The following is a 24939-nucleotide window of genomic DNA, read 5'->3' as shown; positions in this document are numbered from 1 at the left end:
CTTGTAGTCCCCCCTGCTGTCTCCTGTAGTCCCCCCTGCTGTTTCTTGTAGTCCCCCCTGCTGTTTCTTGTAGTCCCCCCTGATGTTTCTTGTAGTCCCCCCTGATATTTCTTGTAGTCCCCCTGCTGTCTCCTATAGTCCCCCCTGCTGTTTCTTGTAGTCCCCCCTGCTGTTTCTTGTAGTCCCCCCTGCTGTTTCTTGTAGTCCCCCCTGCTGTCTCCTGTAGTCCCCCCTGCTGTTTCTTGTAGTCCCCCCTGCTGTCTCCTATAGTCCCCCCTGCTGTTTCTTGTAGTCCCCCCTGCTGTCTCCTATAGTCCCCCCCTGCTGTTTCTTGTAGTCCCCCCTGCTGTTTCTTGTAGTCCCCCCTGCTGTTTCTTGTAGTCATCCCCCCTGCTGTCTCCTGTAGTCCCCCCCTGCTGTCTCCTATAGTCATCCCCCCTGCTGTTTCTTGTAGTCCCCCCTGATGTCTCCTGTAGTCCCCCCTGCTGTCTCCTGTAGTCCCCCCTGCTGTCTCCTGTAGTCCCCCCTGCTGTCTCCTATAGTCCCCCCTGCTGTATCATGTAGTCCTCCACCCTGCTGTCTCCTGTAGTCCCCCCTGCTGTATCATGTAGTCCTCCACCCTGCTGTCTCCTGTAGACCCCCCCCCCCCCTGCTGTCTCCTGTAGTCCTCCCCCCTGCTGTCTCCTGTAGTCCTCCACCCTGCTGTCTCCTGTAGTCCCCCCCCCTGTTGTCTCCTGTAGTCCTCCACCCTGCTGTCTCCTGTAAACCCCCCCCTGCTGTCTCCTGTAGTCATCCACCCTGCTGTCTCCTGTAGTCCTCCCCCCTGCTGTCTCCTGTAGTCCTCCACCCTGATGTTTCCTGTAGTCCTCCACCCTGCTGTCTCCTGTAGTCCTCCACCCTGCTGTCTCATGTAGTCCTCCACCCTGCTGTCTCCTGTAGTCCTCCCCCCTGATGTCTCATGTAGTCCTCCACCCTGCTGTCTCCTGTAGTCCTCCACCCTGCTGTCTCCTGTAGTCCTCCACCCTGCTGTCTCCTGTAGTCCTCCACCCTGCTGTCTCCTGTAGTCCTCCACCCTGCTGTCTCCTGTAGTCCTCCACCCTGCTGTCTCCTGTAGTCATCCACCCTGATGTTTCCTGTAGTCCTCCCCCCTGCTCTCTCATGTAGTCCTCCACCCTGCTGTCTCCTGTAGTCATCCACCCTGCTGTCTCCTGTAGTCCTCCCCCCTGCTCTCTCATGTAGTCCCCCCCTTGCTGTCTCCTGTAGCCCCCCCTCCCCCCTGCTGTCTCCTGTCGTCCACCATCATCTATTTAGTTTGACGTTGAGAGAGAGAGGTTGTTGTCCCGTCACCAGCTCTGGTTAGTGTCTTCACTTCCTCTCTGTAGGCCGTCTCATCTTTGTCCGTGATGAGGCCCAGGATGGTCTTCTTGGCGTCGAGCAAAACTTGATGAAGACATTGGAGCTTGGCAACACAATCGTAGGTGAACAGGGAGTAGAGGAGGGCGCTGAGCACACAGTGGCATCACAATGTAACAGCACAGTGTGAATATACAGTGTGAATACTGTTAATAGAGGTCTCACCCGTCCCAGAATAGAAACGATAGGAAATACAATAGGAATAAATAGAAGAGTGTAGTGCCATGTGGTTGCACTCACACACACACACGCACACACACAAACGCGTGCGCGCACACACACACACACACACACACACACACACACACACACACACACACACACACACACACACACACCAGCCAGACAGACAGACAGACAGACAGACAGACAGACAGACAGACAGACAGACAGACAGACAGACAGACAGACAGACAGACAGACAGACAGACAGACAGACAGACAGACAGACAGACACACTCTCATTGTGGATCCAATGAGTCCAGCTGTATTCATGTGTGATGATGATGTTAGTCCCCATTGAAGGATCTATGTGTTTCAATGTGTATATAATGTATATATCGGTGGGTGACAGCATCTGCTATTAGATATTAGTTGTAAGAGAGGGTGGCTGAGTGGCGCAGTGGGCAAGGCGCTCGCCTCTAACGCAGGAGATGCTGGTATCGAGCCCAGCTCTCGGCGTTGCTACCGGCTTGGCCGGCCGTCATACTAACACAATTGCCAGTGTTAGAGGGTGGGAAAGCCGGTGGGTGGGGATTGGACGTTGTGGACACCGACTCCGACAGGTCGGTTGGGTGACGCCGGTACGGTGGAAACAGGAAGTATCAGGGGCAGCGTGAGCCTCCCACGCGTTACTCCTCACCACTGAGAGTTCGAGCTGTTGCGGTGAAAAGATGTGGCAGGCTGCCTCCTCGTGTACCGGAGGGGACACGTGATGCAAGGCTTCTATCCTCACTACAGCCGACCAGTGGGAGGCATAGTCTAGCAACGTTCAAGACAGGGGAGGGAAGAATTGGAAACACGAAATTGGGATGGGAGAAAAATAGAAAATGGGGAGAAAAAGTGGATAAAAAAAAAGGACAGTAAGAGGACAGTATCAGTCACTATGTCTGGCTCCAGTGGGGTTGCAGACAAGGGCCTGTTATCAGCTGAGCTCTCAAGCGAGCCAAGGTCATTGTAGGCAGCGGCACTGGGCTCTCACATGGTTGTGTGGTCACATCGTTTAGTAATATCAACATCGCCATTGATATAGTGATTTGGGTCAAAAGTGCGGTTGCCATAGTAACAGTCACGAGAGAGAGGTCGACATCGCGAGACTTGAAGACGGTAAGCTGTGGGGTCTTCAGGAGACTAGCCAGATTGAGACATGACACACAGGTGAGCAGACGCGTTGATCAGAGTCTTTGAGATCCCTCATCACCCTCGCTGGGTGGGGGAGGGGAATATGCCACATCATCGCTAGCTTCGGCTAACAGGGGAGGTTTTGGCCGACGACGAGGCCCAGAACCATTGAACTAATAGCATAATAGACGGTGGAGAAGAATGAATTAAGACTGTTCAAGGACATTACAGAGTTGGTTACATCTGGTACAAGGCTTTGTTTATGGAATAAACAACGTTTTTCCAAGAAAGGTACCACGTTTGCCAGTGTCGAATTTTTCTGATTACGGATTGCATTAACGGGGATGACACAGTTGTACAGCCAGTATGAGAAGGTCGACTTCGGAGTAAAATATAAACACAACGCAGAAACGTGATACTGGCTGATTATGACCAATATCTATAACCATAGTAGCCATTTAGTAATTAGTTACTATTAGTAATCAGGTAGTAATTAGAGTTGAGTGATTTGATGCACATTATGGAAAATAATTGTGTGAACCAGAAGATGTTAATTTTGACCTGTTTTGCAAATCTTGTGCAAAACACAAGATTTGCACAACTTTGTGTGTTTTCATTGCCCCTAATTTCCATGGAATAATTAAACTCAATGATTCAGGTCATTGTATTTGAGGGTCTTCTTTAATTTTAGCCATACTATCCATGGTTCTGGGATGTTTACGTTTTGGAGTTATTAAGTGAACAAACTAGAACAATAAAAAAACAGACGGAAATAAGCCCAGTGGCTGGCTATTTCAGTACAAGCCTCCCAGTTAGGGATGGGTACCGGAATCGATACCGGTACCCAACGGTACCTTTTTTTTTGTACTTTATTCTAAAAAATTTGTATCTACCTACCTCAGTTGTAAAACATGTGTCCACACTTCAAATTATTTATTGTCATTATTATTTATTTAAAACAATTAGTTAATATATAATATTGCGGCAAGCGTTGTCTGCATCTAGCTTTGTAAAGTGTAACCACACTTGCGACAGTTTTGGGCTTGCCATTGCCACGACTACTTTGTTGTTGAATCAAGTCAAATCCTAGGTAAGCGTGTATTGTGCGCGTGAACGTTGGCGTGAACGTGCGGCACACTTCATAGGTTTCGTTTTGCGGTAAACGAAACATTGACATCATTGGACTATAAATATATTTTTTTAATTACATTACCGAAATGTGGCACCGGTGGATCTCACGTGAATATGTACTCGGTAGTACCGATGTGATTCGGTCGATACCCTTAAAAGTACCGGATTCGGTACCCATCCCTACTCCCAGTGGCTGACTATTTCAGTATAGGCCTCCCAGCGGCTGACTATTTCAGTATAGGCCATTTTCCAACATGCATTTTGGGTTTAGTGTCGCCCTCACAGTGTCCACATCAGCTGCCCTCCTCCTCTCCTCTCCTACTTTACTCTCTCCTCCCCCCTCCTCACTTGTATCCCCCCTCCCCTCTGAGTATCACTCTATTTAAGGGACTGAATTGTTCCTGTTATTGTGAGACACTCACACCTCAGCTGACCGGCAGCATTTGCTGATTGGTTTTGCTCAGTGGCCAATAGCAAAAGACAGGTAGGTCAGTAGGTGTCCAGGAGCAAGACATGAAATTAATTAAATTAATAAATGTGATATAAAACTGACGTGTTCATGTAATAAATCTGTATGCAAATTTTCAAGAGCCATTTTTCTGGGGTAAATAGGGGTTAGAAACCTTTTCAGCAGTCAGTAGGAGGACCTTGACCTCGTCCGCTGGTCAAATGATCTGCACCTAGACGTCCGGGACGTATTTTCCATTCTGTGTGAGAGGCATAGTTATTCCGTGTCTGTCTGAGAAGAGGCCTCTATTCTAGCCTTGCCAGTGTGAGTGTCTTTAATGGGCCGGGATGAATACTGCATGGAGCACCAGGACAAAAGGGATTAGGAGAGAGATGCAGACAGACAAGCAGCGAAGAAAAAGAAAGGGGAGAAGTGAAGAGAGGGGAGGAGAGGAGAGGGGAGGGGGGAGAGGGGAGGAGAGGTGAGGAGAGGAAAAAAGAGGAGAGGAAAAAAGAGGAGAGGAGAGGAGAAGAGAAGAGAAGAGAGGAGAGGAGAGGGGGAAGTGAAGAGAGGAGAGGAGAGAAGTGAAGAGAGGGGATAAGTGAAGAGAGGAGAGGAGAGGAGAAGAGAGGAGATGGGGGAAGTGAAGAGGACAGGATAGGGGAGAAGTGAATAGAGGATATGAGAGAAGTGAAGAGAGGAGAGGGGAGGATAGGGGAGAAGTGAAGAGAGGAGAGGAGAGGGGATAAGTGAAGAGAGGGGATGAGAGGAGAGGGGAGAAGTGAAGAGAGGATAGGAGAGGGGAGAAGTGAAGAGAGGATAGGAGAGGGGAGAAGTGAAGAGAGGAGAGGAGAGGGGAGGGAAAAAGTGAAGAGAGGAGAGGGGAGGGGAGACATGAAGAGAGGAGAGGAGAGGGGAGAAGTGAATAGAGGAGAGGAGAGGAGAGGGGATAAGTGAATAGAGGAGAGGAGAGGAGGGAAAGAGCAGAGGAGAGAGCAGAAGAGAGCGGAGAAGAGAAGAGAAGTATTACTGAGTCATTAGGATAGTGAGTATGCAGTGTGAATGCTGAGCAGGGAAGAGAGCGGGTTGATCCAGCAGGCAGGTCTGGTGGGACTGTGGGAGCCTTGTTTATGGAGAGGAGGAGGAGACCACCGATCAAACATGCATGAGGCAACACACACACACACACACACACACACACACACACACACACACACACACACACACACACACACACACACACACACACACACACACACACACACACACACACACACACACACACACACACACACACACACACACACACACACACACACACACACACACACACACACACAATTGCATTGCATTTCAATTAAAACTCTTGACTTGACTTGACTTGATTATGCAGTAGCACGCTAACACGCACAAACAAGGGAATCTGAGTTATTTGCTTACGTATAGAGTGTGCAGACTTGGGGGACTGGTGTGTGCAGGTGTGTGTGTGTGTGTGTGTGTGTGTATGTGTGTGTGTGTGTGTGTGTGTGTGTGTGTGTACAGTAGGTGTGTGTGTGTGTGTGTGTGTGTGTACAGTAGGTGTCTAACATCCAAAATCTAACATCCAACCTCACCTCTATGGCTCACACACGCACACAAATGTATATATATATACACACAAAAACCCAGACATGAACAGAAACACACACACACACACACACACACACACACACACCATATCTCTCTGCTGGTCTCTGACAAGAACAAGTTACAGGTTGAAAAAGCCCTCAGCTCGGAACTAGGCAAAATCTGCATATGGCTCGCCGACAACAAACTATCATTACACATGGGCAAAACAGAGTCCATTCTCTTCGGTTCAAATAACAAACTCAGCAAGACCGACGGCTTCTCGGTTACAGTGGGTGACAATATTATCACAAGGAAAGATGAAATTACCTACCTGGGTTCCATCCTAGAGGCTAATCTTTCCTGTGACAAAATGACATCCAATGTAATTAAAAAAAGTCAACCAACGAACGCGATTCTTGTACCGGATCTCCTCTCTGGTAAACAAGAATACCCTGAAGACTCTAGCAGGAGCACTCATTCAAGGGTACTACGACTATGCTTGCACCTCATGGTACCAAAGCACCTCAAAGGCACTAAAAAACAAATTACAAACATCTCAAAACAAGCTAGTCAGACTACTGCTTGACCTGACTCCTAGAACCCACCTCACCCCTGCCCACTTTGACAACCTAGGATGGCTTAGAGTAGACGACAGAGTACAGCAACTTGCAATGGGCCTGGTCTACAAGATACACTACGCGACCAAGGTACCCATGTACATGTCAAAATACTTCCCAAAGGTCAGTGAATACCACGATCACAACACCAGAGGGAGCTCCACAAATCATGTAAAACCCAGATTCGGCTCAAACAAGGGACTAAACACGTTTCGCAATTATGCCACATCAATGTGGAACGCCCTACCCAAAGCTGAAAAGGAATGTGAATCACTACCCACTTTCAAAAACACTCTCAAAAAACACCTACGTGAGACTGCAATTCGAAACTGGCCCCTACAAATGTCCTAACCTAGTTGTACAGTAAATTACCAAGTAAGGCTTTGTCAGTATTCCAATGTACAGTGTACAGTGTGTGTGTGTCCCCTACCCAACCCCCCCCCCCCCCCCCCCCCCCACCTCCAATGTACAGCCCTCACCCAACCCACCCAACCCCACCCCACCCACCCACCCAACCTCCTCCAATGTACAGTTTCTACGCCAAATGTATATACACTCTTTTTCTGGACACTTTTGTATCACAAACAGTACTGTATTTGCAAATCTGATATGTCATAAATGTATAGATGTAGCAGTACTGTCTATCTGTATGTCATGTATGTCATATATGTTATGATGAATTGAAAATGGGGGACCCTGATGTAAACAAGACGAAAGTCTTTCTCTGGTCTGCATTGAGCTGTACTGTGCTGTACCCATTCTGCAATCTGTTAATAAACTTTTCAATCAATCAATCAATCTCACTCACACACACACACCATCTCTCTCTCACTCTCACACACACACACACACACACACACACACACACACACACACACACACACACACACACACACACACACACACACACTATATCGCTCTCCTATATCTCTCTCCGCTATTTCTCCTCTATCTCACTCTTTTTCTCTCTCTCTCTCTCTCTCTCTCTCTCTCTCTCTCTCTCTCTCTCTCTCTCTCTCTCTGATGTGAATCTGAGGTGACTGTCTCAACACATCTCTCTGCCTGAGGAGGCAGCTCCTGCTATGAGCCTCCATTCAGCATCTGGTTGAACCCAGAGTTGAATCACACTGTTCACTGACACCGGAGATGCTACACCGTCTGTAGCAAGTGAGGAGTCATAGTGTGCCGGGGGGGGGGGGGCGGTCACAGCAGGAAGTATACACCCGGGCAGACGTCACCATCAGTGGAGATCAAGATGACTTAATTGTCCACTTACACAAGGTACTTGTTGAGAATATGAATAACTTACTCAGTCAAATGGAATCTGATACTCTGAGTGACCAGCTATGGAACCCGGAGGTGAGAAGAAGAAAGGAGAGACCATAAAATGGGTCAAATGGAGGTTTGGGGCGAAGGGAGGGGTTAAAGGCATGTCCTCTCTGTGAAGATGGGACAGAAGGAGGAGACAAGCTCCATATTTTCCCCACATACTGTCATTTTAATTAGTATTTTTGCATATCCCTTCGAGTTATACATTTTTATTCAAAGCTTCATAACCTGTGCCTCACGTTCACTCACACATTCACACACCCGACGACGAAGGCGACCGTGCAAGTGCCAACCCGCTCCGCTCATCAGGAGCAGTTAGGGGTTAAGTGTCTCGCTCAACCGGGAATGTTCCGATACCAGATGACCGCTCTACGCTCTACTTCTCCGAGCCACTGCCTGCCTGCAGTAAAACTGCCCAAAACTCAGTTTGTGAATTAACTCGTTCAGCGCCGGCGGGTCTAGCCATATTTGTTCCTACTGCGCCAGCACTCAGTGGCAGTGTTTGCAGCGCTATATCTATATTCTATATTCTAGCTATGGAGACAATACTATTTGACATCAACTATCCATTGTTCAACATGTGAAAAAGAATAATTTTTTTTATGTATACGTTCGCGTGTTATACCGTGGTGAATATTGTATACCGTAATTCCTCCAATAGTAACCCCGGCTTGTATTTGTTTCAACTGTAGCGGGTACCAGGCTTGTATTAGGAGGAGGCCTGTATAAGAGGGAGGCCTATATTTCAAATTTTCAAACGGATCATAATGAATAAATCAACATTTTGTGTCAGTTTGAACCCAGTAAAATGTACTGGGTTCATTTATTGAAACCAAGTACTGTATGAAATAGTAAACAGTGTAATTACAGGTGGTCACTGGTCATTTCAACGTTTTCAAAGTGAAATCAAGTAACTAGCTCAGTATGCAGCTCAGTATATTAGTAACCCGGCTTGTATTAGGAGGCCGGCTTATAATTGCTTAGCTCAAGAGCGCACCCGGCCATTAATAGAGACCCGGCTTGTATTTGAGACCCGGTTACTATTAGAGGAATTACGGTAGTTTAGGAGTGATCCGGGCTAATTCCTGAAAAGCTGAGTTATAGGGCGCTATGTGGATTCTGTTATAAGCAGAATATTCTGGACACGCTACTATTTCCAAATCAAATGTATATAATAGGTATTATGTTTCATCATGAATGCATGAAGGGGGGGGGGGGGGGGGGGGGGGGGGGGGCGTTTTTTGATGCTTTGATCGTCACCAACGGCATACGTTTTGGAGTATGTTACTGATCGTTGCGATCGATGTGAAATCATGGTTGGATCAAAGTAGGATTGATGTCATAAGGTATCCCAAAAAGAATATTCCAATTGTCTGACCGCGGTTTCCAGTATTGGTGTCCATCGTGTCCCCAACATAATCCGGCACAGCACATGCATCGGGGGCATTGGACGCGTGTCAATGTGATCGGGTGAACCGCTAGACTCGCCTGACCCAAAATACTGCGCCCGAAGGGAATTAAATGTAACACCGGGTGTGAAGAAAAGGTTTCAATGGGTGGGCGATACTGCCACCTTGCATTGCATTTCATTTATTTTGCATTTATTTTAAATTTGTTGGACCTTATGGTGTTCCTGTTTTGTTTCTTGACTTATTGTGATGTTTCTTCTTGACTTGTATAAAGAAGATGTGTCCGGCCCATGGGGACATTAACGTGTGTTGTCGGGCCTTACAAATAAATTTGATTTGATTTGATTTGACCTAGCAGGATGCGGCCGGTATTGCACTCTAGTGATCTCAGAATGATTCCCTATGGCAGTGCTTCTCAAACTTTTTCTGTCAGGCCCCCCTTTGGTGGACCAAAATATTTTGCCCCCCCCCCCCCTCGCCCCAACAAAATAGTCATTAAATGGGCCATGTTTAAATTTATTGAAATAACACCAATATTGTGACCTTTTAACTTGGCCCTATATTTTGTTTTCAGAGCTGTCATGGATGAAAAGCCAGCTTCACACAGATACTGTATGTGGTGCTGAATGGTATCAACACCTTAACTGCTGCATCATGAGATACTTGGTGGGCCATGAGATGAGATACTTGGTGCTCAGCACCACACTCTGAAACTAGCTCTCCAGGTGGTATCAGATGAGATTTCAAAGAGTTCTTCCAAGAGTTTGGATGGAGATGTGTCAGGAAGCTTTGTCTCAATGTTGTCTGTAAAGGTTTTTTTTATCCAGAGTAACTTGGTGATCCTTTTCTGTGTTTTATTAAATAATGATTTTCAGATTTTGAGAAATGGTATTTTCATGGAGAACAGTGCAGCTGCAACAGATAGCACTTTAGTGATAATTTTCTGTAATAATTTTTTTTTTTTTTTTTTTTTTTATAAATCTCAAGGCCCCCCCTGTCATGCCTCTGCGCCCCCCCTGGGGGCGCGCCCCCCACTTTGAGAAACACTTCCCTATGGTAACACCGAGGTCCGTGTGCCTGAAATGGATACAAAAATAGAATAAAAGAAATAACGATCCAAAAGATTTCTGTTGCTTTATTTATTTTAATGAATTGAATTGGCTTCATTAAAAAAAAACAGGATTTACAGATGAAACTAACTGGTGCTACCTATAATACAATATATATTATTTGCCCTTAACATTTCGAAAAAGAAAATGAGTTGAAAGAAAGTTAAATAATTGAATTGCACTGCATCTCTTTTTCTCTCTCTCCATTTATATCTCTCCCTCTATGTGTAAGAAAAGCAGACACATAGCAGCTCACTTTGATCACTGATGATAACAGAACACTCACTTCCACTCCATCTCCCTCAATTACCAGATGAAAGGAGAGATGATACAGATAAAGGCAGAGAGAGAGAGAGATAAAGAGAAAGAGAGAGGACAGAAAGAGAGAGAAAGAGAGAGAACGAGTGAGAAAGAGGGAGAGAGACGAGAGAGATGTCTGTGTAAAAGAACACAGCTCCCACGTTGTCTCTTTTGACTCTTTTCATCTAAAAACATTTGAGATCAAATTACAGATCACACTACAGATCAGATCACACTACTGATCACACTACTGATCACACTACAGATCAGATCACACTACAGATCACACTACTGATCACACTACAGATCACACTACAGATCACACTACAGATCAGATCACACTACAGATCACACTACTGATCACACTACAGATCACACTACTGATCACACTACAGATCAGATCACACTACAGATCACACTACAGAGCAGATCACACTACAGATCACACTACAGATCACACTACAGATCACACTACAGATCACACTACAGATCACACTACTGATCACACTACTGATCACACTACTGATCACACTACAGATCAGATCACACTACAGATCAGATCACACTACAGATCACACTACTGATCACACTACATATCAGATCACACTACAGATCACACTACAGAGCAGATCACACTACAGATCACACTACAGAGCAGATCACACTACAGATCACACTACAGATCACACTACAGATCACACGACAGATCACACTACTGATCACACTACAGATCAGATCACACTACAGATCACACGACAGATCACACTACTGATCACACTACAGATCAGATCACACTACAGATCAGATACACTACAGATCACACTACAGATCAGATCACACTACAGATCAGATCACACTACAGATCAGATCACACTACAGATCAGATCACACTACAGATCACACTACAGATCACACGACAGATCACACTACAGATCACACTACTGATCAGATCACACTACAGATCAGATCACACTACAGATCAGATACACTACAGATCAGATCACACTACAGATCACACTACAGATCACACTACAGATCACACTACTGATCACACTACATATCACACTACAGATCAGATCACACTACAGATCACACTACTGATCACACTACAGATCACAGTACAGATCAGATCACACTACAGATCACACTACTGATCACACTACAGATCACACTACAGGTCACACTACAGATCACACTACAGATCACACTACAGATCACACTACTGATCACACTACAGATCACACTACTGATCACACTACAGATCACACTACTGATCACACTACAGAGCACACTACATATAACAATACTGTGCAGGCCTGTACACTGCGATGATATGATCGCGAATTGCCCCTTTAATTGGCCGTTGCGATTGGTAAATATTATCTGGGGGCGGGCTTGCGAGTAGTGCTTTCAAGCCTTGCATTCGCATTTCACTCCTAAATTATCCAAGGCGTGTGATGACGCCACTCACGCGAGCTGTCAGTGCGACACAATGTCGTGGTGCTATGAAAGAATCTGTCGGCAATGAATGAACTTACTGCGATCACCGATAGCCTGAGTGAAAAAAAAGATTTGCGCGGAGTGAATCTGGGTCACGCTATATACTTGGAACTTGTAGTCTATCGTGCGATTAAAGACCATGTCCCTATCTGCGTAGTCTATACATCCAACACCAAATCCCATAATTCCTAGCAAAACGAAACTGAATGGGGCCGCTTCCTTTAAATAATAATATGGCTCTTGCTCCGCAAGAACAACGGAGTGGATAATGGATATCAGTCAATTTTATGACAACCACGTCCGATGTGGAGAGATGATAAGATGATGATGATTGACGTGATGATGTGATGATTGATTGACGGGGACACGGAAACGTCTAACGTTCAGGATCAGCCATGCATTACGTGAGTACCCCACTATTAGGACGTGAAATACTGTCTACTTAAATTGACACCGCGGATCAATAAAGTATCAATATCAACCTATCTATCTAATAATGAGACGATATGCAAATAATATAATACTAATAATTGTCGGTTCCCCGTATATGAAATGAAATGACTGCTGGTAAAATCACTGTTTATTTCTCGTTTTGCATAGTATTACATTCCACTTCTATAAACAATCAAAGTCCTACCGTAAGAGCCTCATATGGGTCAATTAAACCTTTTTTATTAGTCTTTCCTTCGAGCTAAGTTGGACTGAACATTTCACTGTCAAAAGCGCAAATGTAAATAAGGTTGCGTTGCAACAGTTTTCAAAATAAAGGTCATATATACAAATACCTCTCAATTCTTATAAAAAAAAAGTCCCGGATATACATAAACATTAATTGGCATAGATCTCTATAAACGGCCCAACACATTGATCACTTTAGGCACACACTGAAACCAGTAACATCACAAATATGAAGCAGGTAATTACCCATACAAATAATAAACCTTTCATGAGGTTATTTACAATAATAATAATTCATTTGATTTCTAAAGCACTTTTCATTGTGAAACAAATGTATGCAGAGTTTCTTCTCCTCCTGATTAATGGTGTGTGTGTTGTGATGATCTCATTCAAGGAGCACTACACAAGCGCGCGCACACACACACACAGTTTGTTGTTTTTGTTCTATTAGTGATTTACACACTCTCAGTTGGTTCATTATAAAAGATACAAACCTGAAAACAAACGCACTTAAATGTTAAATAAAAGGACCACAGTAATGAGGCAGGAGGAACATATTTTTTTTAATAATGGTAAAATTGTTATTAAAAAATGTGCCCCTAAAAAATATTTTTTGCCCCTAAATTTCTCATTTAGGGGCAAGTGTGCCCCTAGTGAAAAAGCTTAGCGTACAGCCCTGCTGTGTATACTTACAAATGTTGTCAACTATCAGCACATACAGTATGTAGGCAAATGTTGCTCCCTAAATATTGAGAGCTATTGAGATCAGCTGAGCACAGTAAACTGCATGTGAGTTATTACTATCACTCTCTCATCACAGTGTCTGTAGACTTCACACAGACACACACACACACACACACACAAACACACACACACACACACAAATACAGACACACAAATGTGTGTGTGCACATTTACATACATACAGTACATACACACCTACACACTTTCCTCTTTCGCATGTACAGTACACATGCACACACACACACACACACACACACACACATACAGACACACAAATGTGTGTGTGCACATTTACATACATACATACATACACACCTACACACTTTCGTCGTTCTCATGTACACAGTCACACACACACACACACAAAATGCAGACAAACAAATGTGTGTGTGCACATTTACATACATACATACACGTACACATTTCCATATTTCTCATGACACAGAGACACACACACACAAAATGCAGACACACAATAGAATAGAAATATTTTTATTATCCCGTGGGAAATTTTACACTGCAAATCGCTCAACATTTAAACATTTAGACAGAACAGGTCACGAATTAGAATAATAAAACAAATCAAATCAAGTTGCCTAGGATAAGAGTAGAGTAAAATAGAATAAAAATGGAATAAAATATACAGTAAATAAATACAGTAAAAATATACTGAGGTCTACAGTAGGTGTAGTATTGCACAGTGCTGTTTCGAACTAGGTCCAGGAAGATGGTAACTGCCACTCTGTGCTCAGTGATGCAGTGAGGCACAGTGGATGCATTGTATAGTCTGATGGCTGTTGGAATGAAGGACTTCCTGTGCCGTTCAGTGCTGCATTTGGGTAGTGTGAGCCTAGCACTGAACATGCTCCTCCTGTCAGCCAAGTATGTGTGTAGTGGGTGGGAGGGGTTTTCCCTGATGGCCTGGAGCTTAGCAAGGCTCCTCCTCTCCGCCACCCTCGCTAGAGAGTCCAGCTCCACCCCAACCACACTACTGGCCTTCCTGACCAGCTTATCCAGCCTGGTTGTGTCCCCTGCTCTCAGTCCGCTGCCCCAGCAGGTCACAGCGTACAAGAAGGTGCCCGCCACCACCGACTCATAGAACATCCTCAACATCCTTGTACAGACAAATGTGTGTGTGCACATTTACATACATACATACATACACACCTACACACTTTCCATCTTTCTCATGTACACATGCACACACACACACACACACACACACACACACACACACACACACACACACACACACACACACACACACACACACACACACACACACACACACACACACACACACACACACACACACACACACACACACACACACACACACACACACACACACACACACACTTTGCCCTTGTCTGTGTGCTATAAGCGACAGGCAGTAATCAGATTTGGGATATAACTGGATTTAGACATGCTCTGAGGGCCGCCCCGCGCTGAGACAGGGGGGGATGAAAACTGTCTATTATACCAGAGAAAATAACACCATAACGCAGCGAACGGCACGGTACGAAACACAGATACGAGACAGAAGAAATAATAAACTCCATCATCCCAGATAAGACAAACAATATCAAGGAAACGTCGATCAAAGCAATATCACTTATTTTCCACAGAGTGGAGAGTGTAAAAAAAATAGGAATTATGCAATAGCATTATGCCAGAAGAAGGTGAAGGACAAGGACATGGCCGTCTAATGTCTTCCCTGGTGGACATTGCTGCGTCTGCACGAGGGCTGTGGCTAGGGGGTGTCTGTATTTTAAGGCTGAGATATAATAAATAATAATAAAAACATTTTACTTGCCAATGCGCGACCCCACTGTCACCTGCCCGCGACCCCACTTTGGGGTCGCGACCCGTAGTTTGAGAACCGCTGCACTAGAGAAACAGCCATATCACAGTTCACTAAGAATGATACTCATTAGGGACACACACATACCACTAGTTCACTAATAATGATACTCATTAGGGACACACACATACCACTAGTTCACTAATAATGATACTCATTAGGGACGCACACATATCACTAGTTCACTAATAATGATACTCATTAGGGACGCACCCATATCACTAGTTCACTAATAATGATACTCATTAGGGACACACCCATACCACTAGTTCACTAATAATGATACTCATTAGGGACGCACCCATATCACTAGTTCACTAATAATGATACTCATTAGGGACACACACATATCACTAGTTCACTAATAATGATACTCATTAGGGACGCACCCATACCACTAGTTCACTAATAATGATACTCATTAGGGACGCACCCATATCACTAGTTCACTAATAATGATACTCATTAGGGACACACCCATACCACTAGTTCACTAATAATGATACTCATTAGGGACGCACCCATACCACTAGTTCACTAATAATGATACTCATTAGGGACGCACCCATACCACTAGTTCACTAATAATGATACTCATTAGGGACGCAGCCATACCACTAGTTCATTGAGATCAACACTAGGGAAGCAGCCATACCACTAGTTAACTGAGAAGGGCACTCACTAGGGAAGCAGCCATACCACTAGTTCACTGAGATCAACACTAAGGAAGCAGCCATACCACTAGTTCACTGAGATCAACACTAGGGACGCAGCTATACCACTAGTTAACTGAGATCAACACTAGGGAAGCAGCCATACCACTAGTTCATTGAGATCAACACTAGGGAAGCAGCCATACCACTAGTTAACTGAGAAGGGCACTCACTAGGGAAGCAGCCATACCACTAGTTCACTGAGATCAACACTAGGGAAGCAGCCATACCACTAGTTCACTGAGATCAACACTAGGGAAGCAGCCATACCACTAGTTCACTGAGATCAACACTAAGGAAGCAGCCATACCACTAGTTCACTGAGATCAACACTAGGGAAGCAGCCATACCACTAGTTCACTGAGATCAACACTAAGGAAGCAGCCATACCACTAGTTCACTGAGATCAACACTAAGGAAGCAGCCATACCACTAGTTCACTGAGATCAACACTAAGGAAGCAGCCATACCACTAGTTCACTGAGATCAACACTAGGGAAGCAGCCATACCACTAGTTCACTGAGATCAACACTAAGGAAGCAGCCATACCACTAGTTCACTGAGATCAACACTAGGGAAGCAGCCATACCACTAGTTAACTGAGAAGGGCACTCACTAGGGAAGCAGCCATACCACTAGTTCACTGAGATCAACACTAGGGAAGCAGCCATACCACTAGTTCACTGAGATCAACACTAAGGAAGCAGCCATACCACTAGTTCACTGAGATCAACACTAGGGAAGCAGCCATACCACTAGTTAACTGAGAAGGGCACTCACTAGGGAAGCAGCCATACCACTAGTTCACTGAGATCAACACTAAGGAAGCAGCCATACCACTAGTTCACTGAGATCAACACTAAGGAAGCAGCCATACCACTAGTTAACTGAGATCAACACTAGGGAAGCAGCCATTCCACTAGTTCATTGAGATCAACACTAGGGAAGCAGCCACACCACTAGTTAACTGAGATCAACACTAAGGAAGCAGCCATACCACTAGTTCACTGAGATCAACACTAGGGAAGCAGCCATACCACTAGTTAACTGAGAAGGGCACTCACTAGGGAAGCAGCCATACCACTAGTTCACTGAGATCAACACTAGGGAAGCAGCCATACCACTAGTTCACTGAGATCAACACTAAGGAAGCAGCCATACCACTAGTTCACTGAGATCAACACTAGGGAAGCAGCCATACCACTAGTTCACTGAGATCAACACTAGGTACACACCCACTTGTCCACTATTGATACTGATTAGTACACAACTGTCTATGTATTACAAGACAACAACTGTCTGAGTATGGATCTGATCCATTGCTTTTAAGTTGTATTGAATAGTAGAGGTAGGGAAGGAACAAGGGAGGGAGAGAGAGAAGGAGGGAGAAAGAGGGATGAATGGATAGACGAAGAGAGAGGTAGAGAGGGAGCGAGTGAGAGAGGGAAGGCGAGAGGGAGAGAGAGAGAGATGTAATAAATGGTTCTCTGTTAGAGAGGTCTAATAATAATAATAATGGCTTGGATTTATATAGCGCCTTTCACATACCCAAGGCGCTTTACAAAAGAAAAGGGGGGGGGGGGTAAAGGTGGCCTAAACTGAGAAACAAATTACAAAAACAGAACAGAGCAGAACAACAGAACAAAAATAGAACAAACATAATGCATAGGATGCTAAAGTGCACCAGAGACCATATGCATGGGTGAAGAGGTGGGTTTTCAGCAGGTTTTTAATATGGGCGAGATAGTTCGCATTTCAGATGTCCATGGATGTCATTGTCAGCAAGGTTATAATAATTGTTAGACTAGAAGTCTTTATTTGTCATGCAGTTTTAACACACACGCGCGAGATGGGCGAACACACACACACATGCACTGAGTCGCAGATGAAATGTCTCTCTGCACTTTTCCCATCCCGTCGTCCTTCCCCCCATGGGCAGCCGGGAGCAGATAGGGCATCAACGTGAGCCGTGCCCCGGGGACCAATCCAAGTGCTCCTGTCCGTCTTCGTCAAGGACGCCACAGCGTTAGCGATCTGTTGTTGTGCATGTTTTTCCATTGGGTTTATCTTATCGGGGGGATACCCTTGCGAGCACGGGGAGAACATGCAAACTCCACACAGAGAGGCCTGGGAGATACCCCACCTGGGTACCGGGGATCATGGAAACTTGGTCCCCAAGTGGGAATCGAACCCTGGACCTTCTTGCTGTGAGGCGACAGTGTTAACCACTACACCACCGTGCCGCTGGGTTTCTGGCACGTTGGGAAAGTCTCTGAGAGCCTGGTACCGGACTGATATCTGCCGGTGGTGGCGGTGCCACCCTAATGGGACACACCTCTATATCAGGACCTTCAGGGGACATGAGCCGGCAGAGAGAGAACAGATGGCCAGTGCTGAACAGGTGCCACATCAGATTCCACTCCAACACAATGTGCCGTGCAAGGAGATACAAGAAGAGAATAGAATAGAAAACCTTTAATAATCCAGAGGGAAATTCTGCACTACATATCACTCACATTGAACAACAATAAACATTTAGGTAGTCAATAGGACTAAATAAGAATAAGAATATAATAATATTAAAAATAAGAATAGAATAGAATAAAGAATAAAATACGGTCCGGGATATACATTATGGTATGTATATACATTATGAAATCTTAAATATACAACTATCCAGCCAGAAATTAGGGCTGGGCGATATGGCCAAAAACGTTATCGCGATAAAATTATAAAATTATTTTCATATAACTCGATATCGATAATTATCGTCGATATAATGTCTGTCAAGTTTAATTAACTTATTATGCCCGGTGCCGATGGACGGGCTATTAATAGACTTGTTTTGCTGCTGCGAATGTCTCGAGTTGATGTCGTCATCAGTCCGCGCACGTTAGCAGTTAGCTAGAGCAAGCGGTGTATCCCATGACAATGTACTAAATATGACCCTAAAATACTCTGTTCCGCCCCAATACATTGCAACGACGTCCACCGTATACCCCACACTACTCCAACCGTTACCCTCAGAATTCACGCCACACACTCACTCGGCACGTAAACTATAAAATAGCGCCGTGCAAGCTAATTATCCTAGCCAGCCTTGTTTCCAAGCGGTGTATCCCATGACAATGTACTAAATATGACCCTAAAATACTCTGTTCCGCCCCAATACATTGCAACGACGTCCACTGTATACCCCACACTACTATAACCGTGGCATCAGAATTCACGCCACACACCCACTCGGCAAGTAAACTATAAAATAGCGCTGTGCAAGCTAATTATCCTAGCCAGCCTTGTTTACTACTTGAGTCATACCTCTCTACGTCTCCTTCCGCTGTCGGCCATCTCCTTCACTGATTGGTTGTTAGTGCGTGTGCTCATATCCAAGCTTGGAAAATCGATATATCGAAACTTTGCGACCACGTTTCATGTTTATTTAGAGGAAATAATTTATCGCGATAGTTATCGTTATCGTTTTATCGCCCAGCCCTACCAGAAATATACAGAAATATACAGTTAATGGACAGTAATAAGTGTAAAAATGTAAAGTGTATAGTGTCCAGGAAAGTGTAAAAGTTTAACGTGTCCAGGAAGATTTTTCTAGGCTGTACTGTCACCATGTGCTCAGTGATGCAGTGAGGCACAGTGATGCATTATAAAGTCTAATGGCTGTCGGAATGAGGGACTTCCTGTGCCGTTCAGTGTTACATCTATGGAGTCTTAGTCTAACACTGAACGTGCTCCTTCTGTCAGCCAAGTCTGTGTATAGTGGGTGGGAGGGGTTGACCCTGATGGCGTGGAGCTTAGCAAGGCTCCTCCTCTCCGCCACCACCACTAGAGAGTCCAGCTCCACCCATACCACGTTACTGGCCTTCCTGACCAGCTTTTCCAGCCTGTTTGTGTCCCCCGCTCTCAGTCCGCTGCCCCAGCAGGTCACATCGTACAAGAACGCGCCCGCCACCACTGACTCGTAGAACATCCTCAACATCCTTGTACAGATTCTGAGGAACTAGAGTCGGCTCTGGCCCTTCTTGTAGTGTCTCTGCGTGTTTTGACCCGTTCAGTTTGTTGTCGATGTGGATTCCGCGGTATTTGTAGTCCTCAACCATGTCCACATCGACCCCCCTGATGGAAACGGGGGTCACAGGTGCACTCCTCCTCCTCCTCCCCAGATCCACAGCCAGTTCCCTGGTCTTCGTCACATTTAGCTGGAGGTGGTTCTTTTCACACCATGTGATGAAGTCCACGACCAGTTCCCGGTATTCCTCCTCATCACCATCCTTTATACATCCCACTATCGCAGAGTCATCAGAAAACTTCTGAAGGTGGCAGGACTCCGATCGATAGTGGAAGTCATTGGTGTTGACGTGAAGAGGAAGTTAGAGAAAGTTGCTGACCAGTCTGTCTGACACGCGTCTCTACAATTCGTAGCCGCATTTCTGCAGACCCCTCTCTGATTGGTTGAGGCCATTTCTGCAGACCCCTCTCTGATTGGCCGAGCGTGCGCATGCGCATGAGCCGCGACAAGCTCCTATAGCCAGGAGTCAAAACTCCGTTAAGCTCCAGAGAGAGAGGCTGAAAACCCACAGTTGTTGCCCGACGGATGGGAGCCAAATCCCGGATCCGAGTTTTCTGATGAATAGCCCCAAAACATGGAGGTCGCGAACGCAATTTATACGCATGGAAGTATTGATTACGCCATAACGAATCATTAAAAAAATATACCGTTAACTGGAATATGTTGTGTGTGCCTTTACACATATGTTGGATAGGATTATGTAATTGGTTAGTCATTAAAAACCAATAATAATCGCTTGCGGCTTCGCTGACCAGAGCTCTCTCAGATTAAAAGTTTTAATTGCAGCCTGCAGCCAATGTGTAACTAGACAGTTACAATATAACATTTATATTAATTAAGAGAAAGAGTCTGGTGGTCAATTGCTACGAATTGTGTCTTACTAATAATAACTAATTCCATGGTCAATAGAAGTCTCTGTGATACTTTCTGAATATGATTTGGGACATCAAATGGGCAGGCCGCGAAATAACAACGTTACAATGTACAGTTTCTGACAGCTGGCTGTGTTGTGAAATGTGCATAACTTTATGAATAAACGCGAAGTCACGCGAAATAACGTTATAAGCGAATCTGGTAGTACATTTCCAATCAGAGAGGGGCTTCGCTCAACCAATCAGAGAGGGGTCTGCAGAAATGGAGCTCAACCAATCAGAGAGGGGTCTGCAGAAATGCGGCTACGAATTGTAGAGACGCGTCTGACACACAGCCTTGTACTGTGGTCTGCCCGTCAGTCAACAACCCAGAACACCAGGGGGGCCTCTACCTGCATCACCTCTAACTTCTCACCCAGCAGCCCAGGCCATATTGTATCAAAAGCACTGGAGAAGTCAAAGAACATGACTCTCACAGTGCTCGCCGGCTTGTCCAGGTGAGTGTAGGCTCGGTTCAGCAGGTAGATGACAGCCTCTCTACCCCCAGTCGGGGCTGGTAGGCGAACTGGAGTGGGTCTAGGTGGGGTTTGATCGCCGGGCGGAGTTGCTCCAGGACTTACCTCTCCATGGTCTTCATTATGTGAGAGGTTAGAGCAACCGGCCTGTAGTCCTTGACGTGCTGGGACGCGAGCACTTAGGGACAGGGACCACACAGGAGGTTTTCCACAATGTCGGGACTTTCTGCAGCCTCAGACTCATGTTGAATAATGCTTTGAGTACCCTTGGGCTAACGCCGTCCGGACCCGCGGTCTTGCCTGCGTGTATCTTGCTAAGCTGTTTATTCACCTGGTCTGCAGAAAGCCACGCTGTAGGTGTCTCAGGTGTTGGGGGGAGGGGCGGGTCGTCAAAGAGAGGCAGCTAGGGAGGGAGGGAGGGAGGGAGGAAGGGTGGGAAGAGATAGAGGGAGGTAGGGGAGAAGGAAGGATAGATAGGAGAGATAGAGAGTGTGAGAGAGAGAGAGAAGAGAGAGAGAGAGAGAGAGAGAGAGAGAGAGAGAGAGAGAGAGAAGAGAGAGAGAGAGAGAGAGAGAGAGAGAGAGAGAGAGAGAGAGAGAGAGAGAGAGAGAGAGAGAGAGAGAGAGAGAGAGGGAGAGAAGAGAGAGAGAGAGAGAGAGAGAGAGAGAGAGAGAGAGAGAGAGAGGAGAGAGAGAGAGAGAGAGAGAGAGAGAGAGAGGGGAAGTGGAGAGAGAGAGAGAGAGAGAGAGAGAAGAGAGAAGAGAGAGAGAGAGAGAGAGAGAGAGAGAGAGAGGGGAAGTGAGAGGGAGATGGAGGGAGGGTTAAGTGAGGAAAGTAAATGACGGGGGAATAGTAGTAGAAGAGAGTAGGTGTGTGAAAGAGTGAGGTGGGGACACAACACAAGAGAAGGAATAGTGTAAAAGAGAAAGTGAGGATTAGAGAAATAAAGAGAGAGAGGGGGTAGAGAGAAAGATAGGAATGAGACAAGGAAAGTGGGAGATAAGAAAGACATGGAGAGAGTGATAGTGAGGTGCAGGGTATTTATTAATTAGCATTAGCATCCATTAGCCTAGCGCAGGGTTTCTTAGGCTGCGGTTTCATTATAGCCGAAACGATTTAGTTTCATTTCACTTTTCAGAACGCTGTGTATTGGCAGGCAAATAGACGTTGTTTGTCTCGTGGAGCACCAAGTGATGTATATACATGTAGTACAATGCCAAGCAGTAGGTGGCGATTAGGGCTGCAACGAGCTCTGGTCCAGCTGGAAGACAAAGCAGAGGAACAGATGGACATTGAGCATGACCTCAAAGTTGCTTTGTCTACCATCACCCCAGACTTGAGACTCTTTGTCAGGAGCAAACAACATCCCCAGTTATCCATTAGTTCCCTGGGATGTTAAGCTAAGAAGTCTGCTAAGAAGGATATATTATTATTATTAATTATTATTATTATTATTTTATTTCATTGTGTTTTTAGCCCTAGTTGCACTTTTGTTGCAACCCCAGTTATCCCATTAGTTCCCCCAAACTTACTGTCGGTCTGTTATGTTAAGCTAAGAAGTCTGATAAGAGCCCGGAAAAGGAGCCGCGCCCACAGGAAGCAGAGATGGAGGGTAATAGAAATAATCGTTAGATTAGTCGACTAATCGAAAAAATAATTGACAGATTAGTCGACTACCAAAAGAATCGTTAGTTGCAGCCCTAGTGGCGATGTAGTTCAAACATGAAGGCCATTGTCACCAATCAGAAAGGTTGAATGCGTCACTCCACGTCCTGCTGAGTCAAAACAGAAACCCACCATCTTTAAATGCCTTGTGTGAACCATTTAGCAACATAGCATTTATTTTTCAGCAAGAAACAAAGTGCAATAAAAGTGCAATAAACAAAAAAGGATACATTCACTGTGTGTTCTGCCTCATTTGTTGATGAAACAAAACCAACATCAACACAATTTACCACCAAGAGCGGAGAGTTTAGTCTCACAAAAAGATCTCTGATGTTGTTAGCTACATGCTAATGTGATTGGCATATCCCATTTATATAGTTAGCATTGAGGCTATCGTACATTAACGTAGTAACGTTAACGCTAGTAGAATAAATGGATGAAAACGTATTTAACAGATTGCAGAATGGGTACAATACAATACGGCTCAATACAAACAATTGTTTAAGGGGATGCAGACTGTTGTAGTTTGGAATAATTTATTAATCATGGCGAAATTAAAAGCAAGTACAAAATCAATCTCTGATGGTGTCTGGGAGGATGGAGTCAAATGGTTCTCCATCTGCTCCGTTATAAAGCACATGAATAAGCAATCTGAGGAGGGCGCAGCTGATATCCTGTATAGCCTCCCCATATGGCCGGTTGGTGTCGGGAGAAAGCTAATTATATTAATTATAGCGCGATATTGCAAGTGACTCCCAGAAATAGTGCTGATGTTTTGGACTAATGGACGGAGTCGAGGTCCAGCCAGGGGAGAATTTGGCGTCGGTGTCTACTGCGCATGTCTACTGCGCATGCACACACTCACGCACGCACGCACGCACCCACACACACACACACACACACACACACACACACACACACACATTTGAATACTTTATTTGGTTCCACAAATTATATTGCATAAACAGGGAATAAAATATATTGGGTCCAAGCAGCACCGAATACTTAAGGGTACACATGGCACCTCCTTCTTCATGCAGCTAAGCTTCCATAGTAGCTGAGACAGAGCTACACACACACACACCTGTGCAGACCACAGTTAATATCGCAGGCCGGGAGCGATTGTTAGGGATGCCCTGATCGATCGGCCACCGATCATTATCAGCCGATAATCAGTATAAATATGCGATCGGTGATCAGTGATAATGCTTTATTTCGCAGATCGTCAAAACCGATCGAAAAACGAGATCTCACTCGCGATTCTGTCTCAGACGCTCCGTCTCCTCCTCCTCCTCCTCCTCCTTCCTGTGTAAACAAGCTTGGGCAATATTCTGCTCTAACCTAGTGCATGCGAGCTCCGTGAGCTAACGTTAGCTACCGTTACTGTTTAAACAGAATGACCCAGTCAACTATTCACTTTTAGTTTAATACATGAGGCATTGTTAACGGTATATAGCCGGCTAGCTACTGATAGCTCCTGATATCAACAAATGCTCCAGCAATAGTCTAGTAGACGTGCATGATAGCTCACGTTAGCTCACGTTAGCTCACGTTAGCTAACGTTAGCTCACTGTTCCAAAACGAAACGTCCCATTAAACTA

The 24939-nt window shown here is 45.3% G+C and overlaps 1 protein-coding gene across 1 annotated transcript in view; it reads right to left on the bottom strand.

Moving 5' to 3' along the window:
• The window catches only part of sdk2b (sidekick cell adhesion molecule 2b), an 846423-nt gene that overhangs the window by 700403 nt on the left and 121081 nt on the right, over positions 1–24939 (bottom strand).

Source organism: Notolepis coatsorum (genome assembly GCF_963971535.1).
Source record: "Notolepis coatsorum genome assembly, chromosome: 15".
Lineage (NCBI taxonomy): Eukaryota > Metazoa > Chordata > Actinopteri > Aulopiformes > Paralepididae > Notolepis > Notolepis coatsorum.
This window is presented reverse-complemented; position numbering and strand designations above follow the sequence as displayed.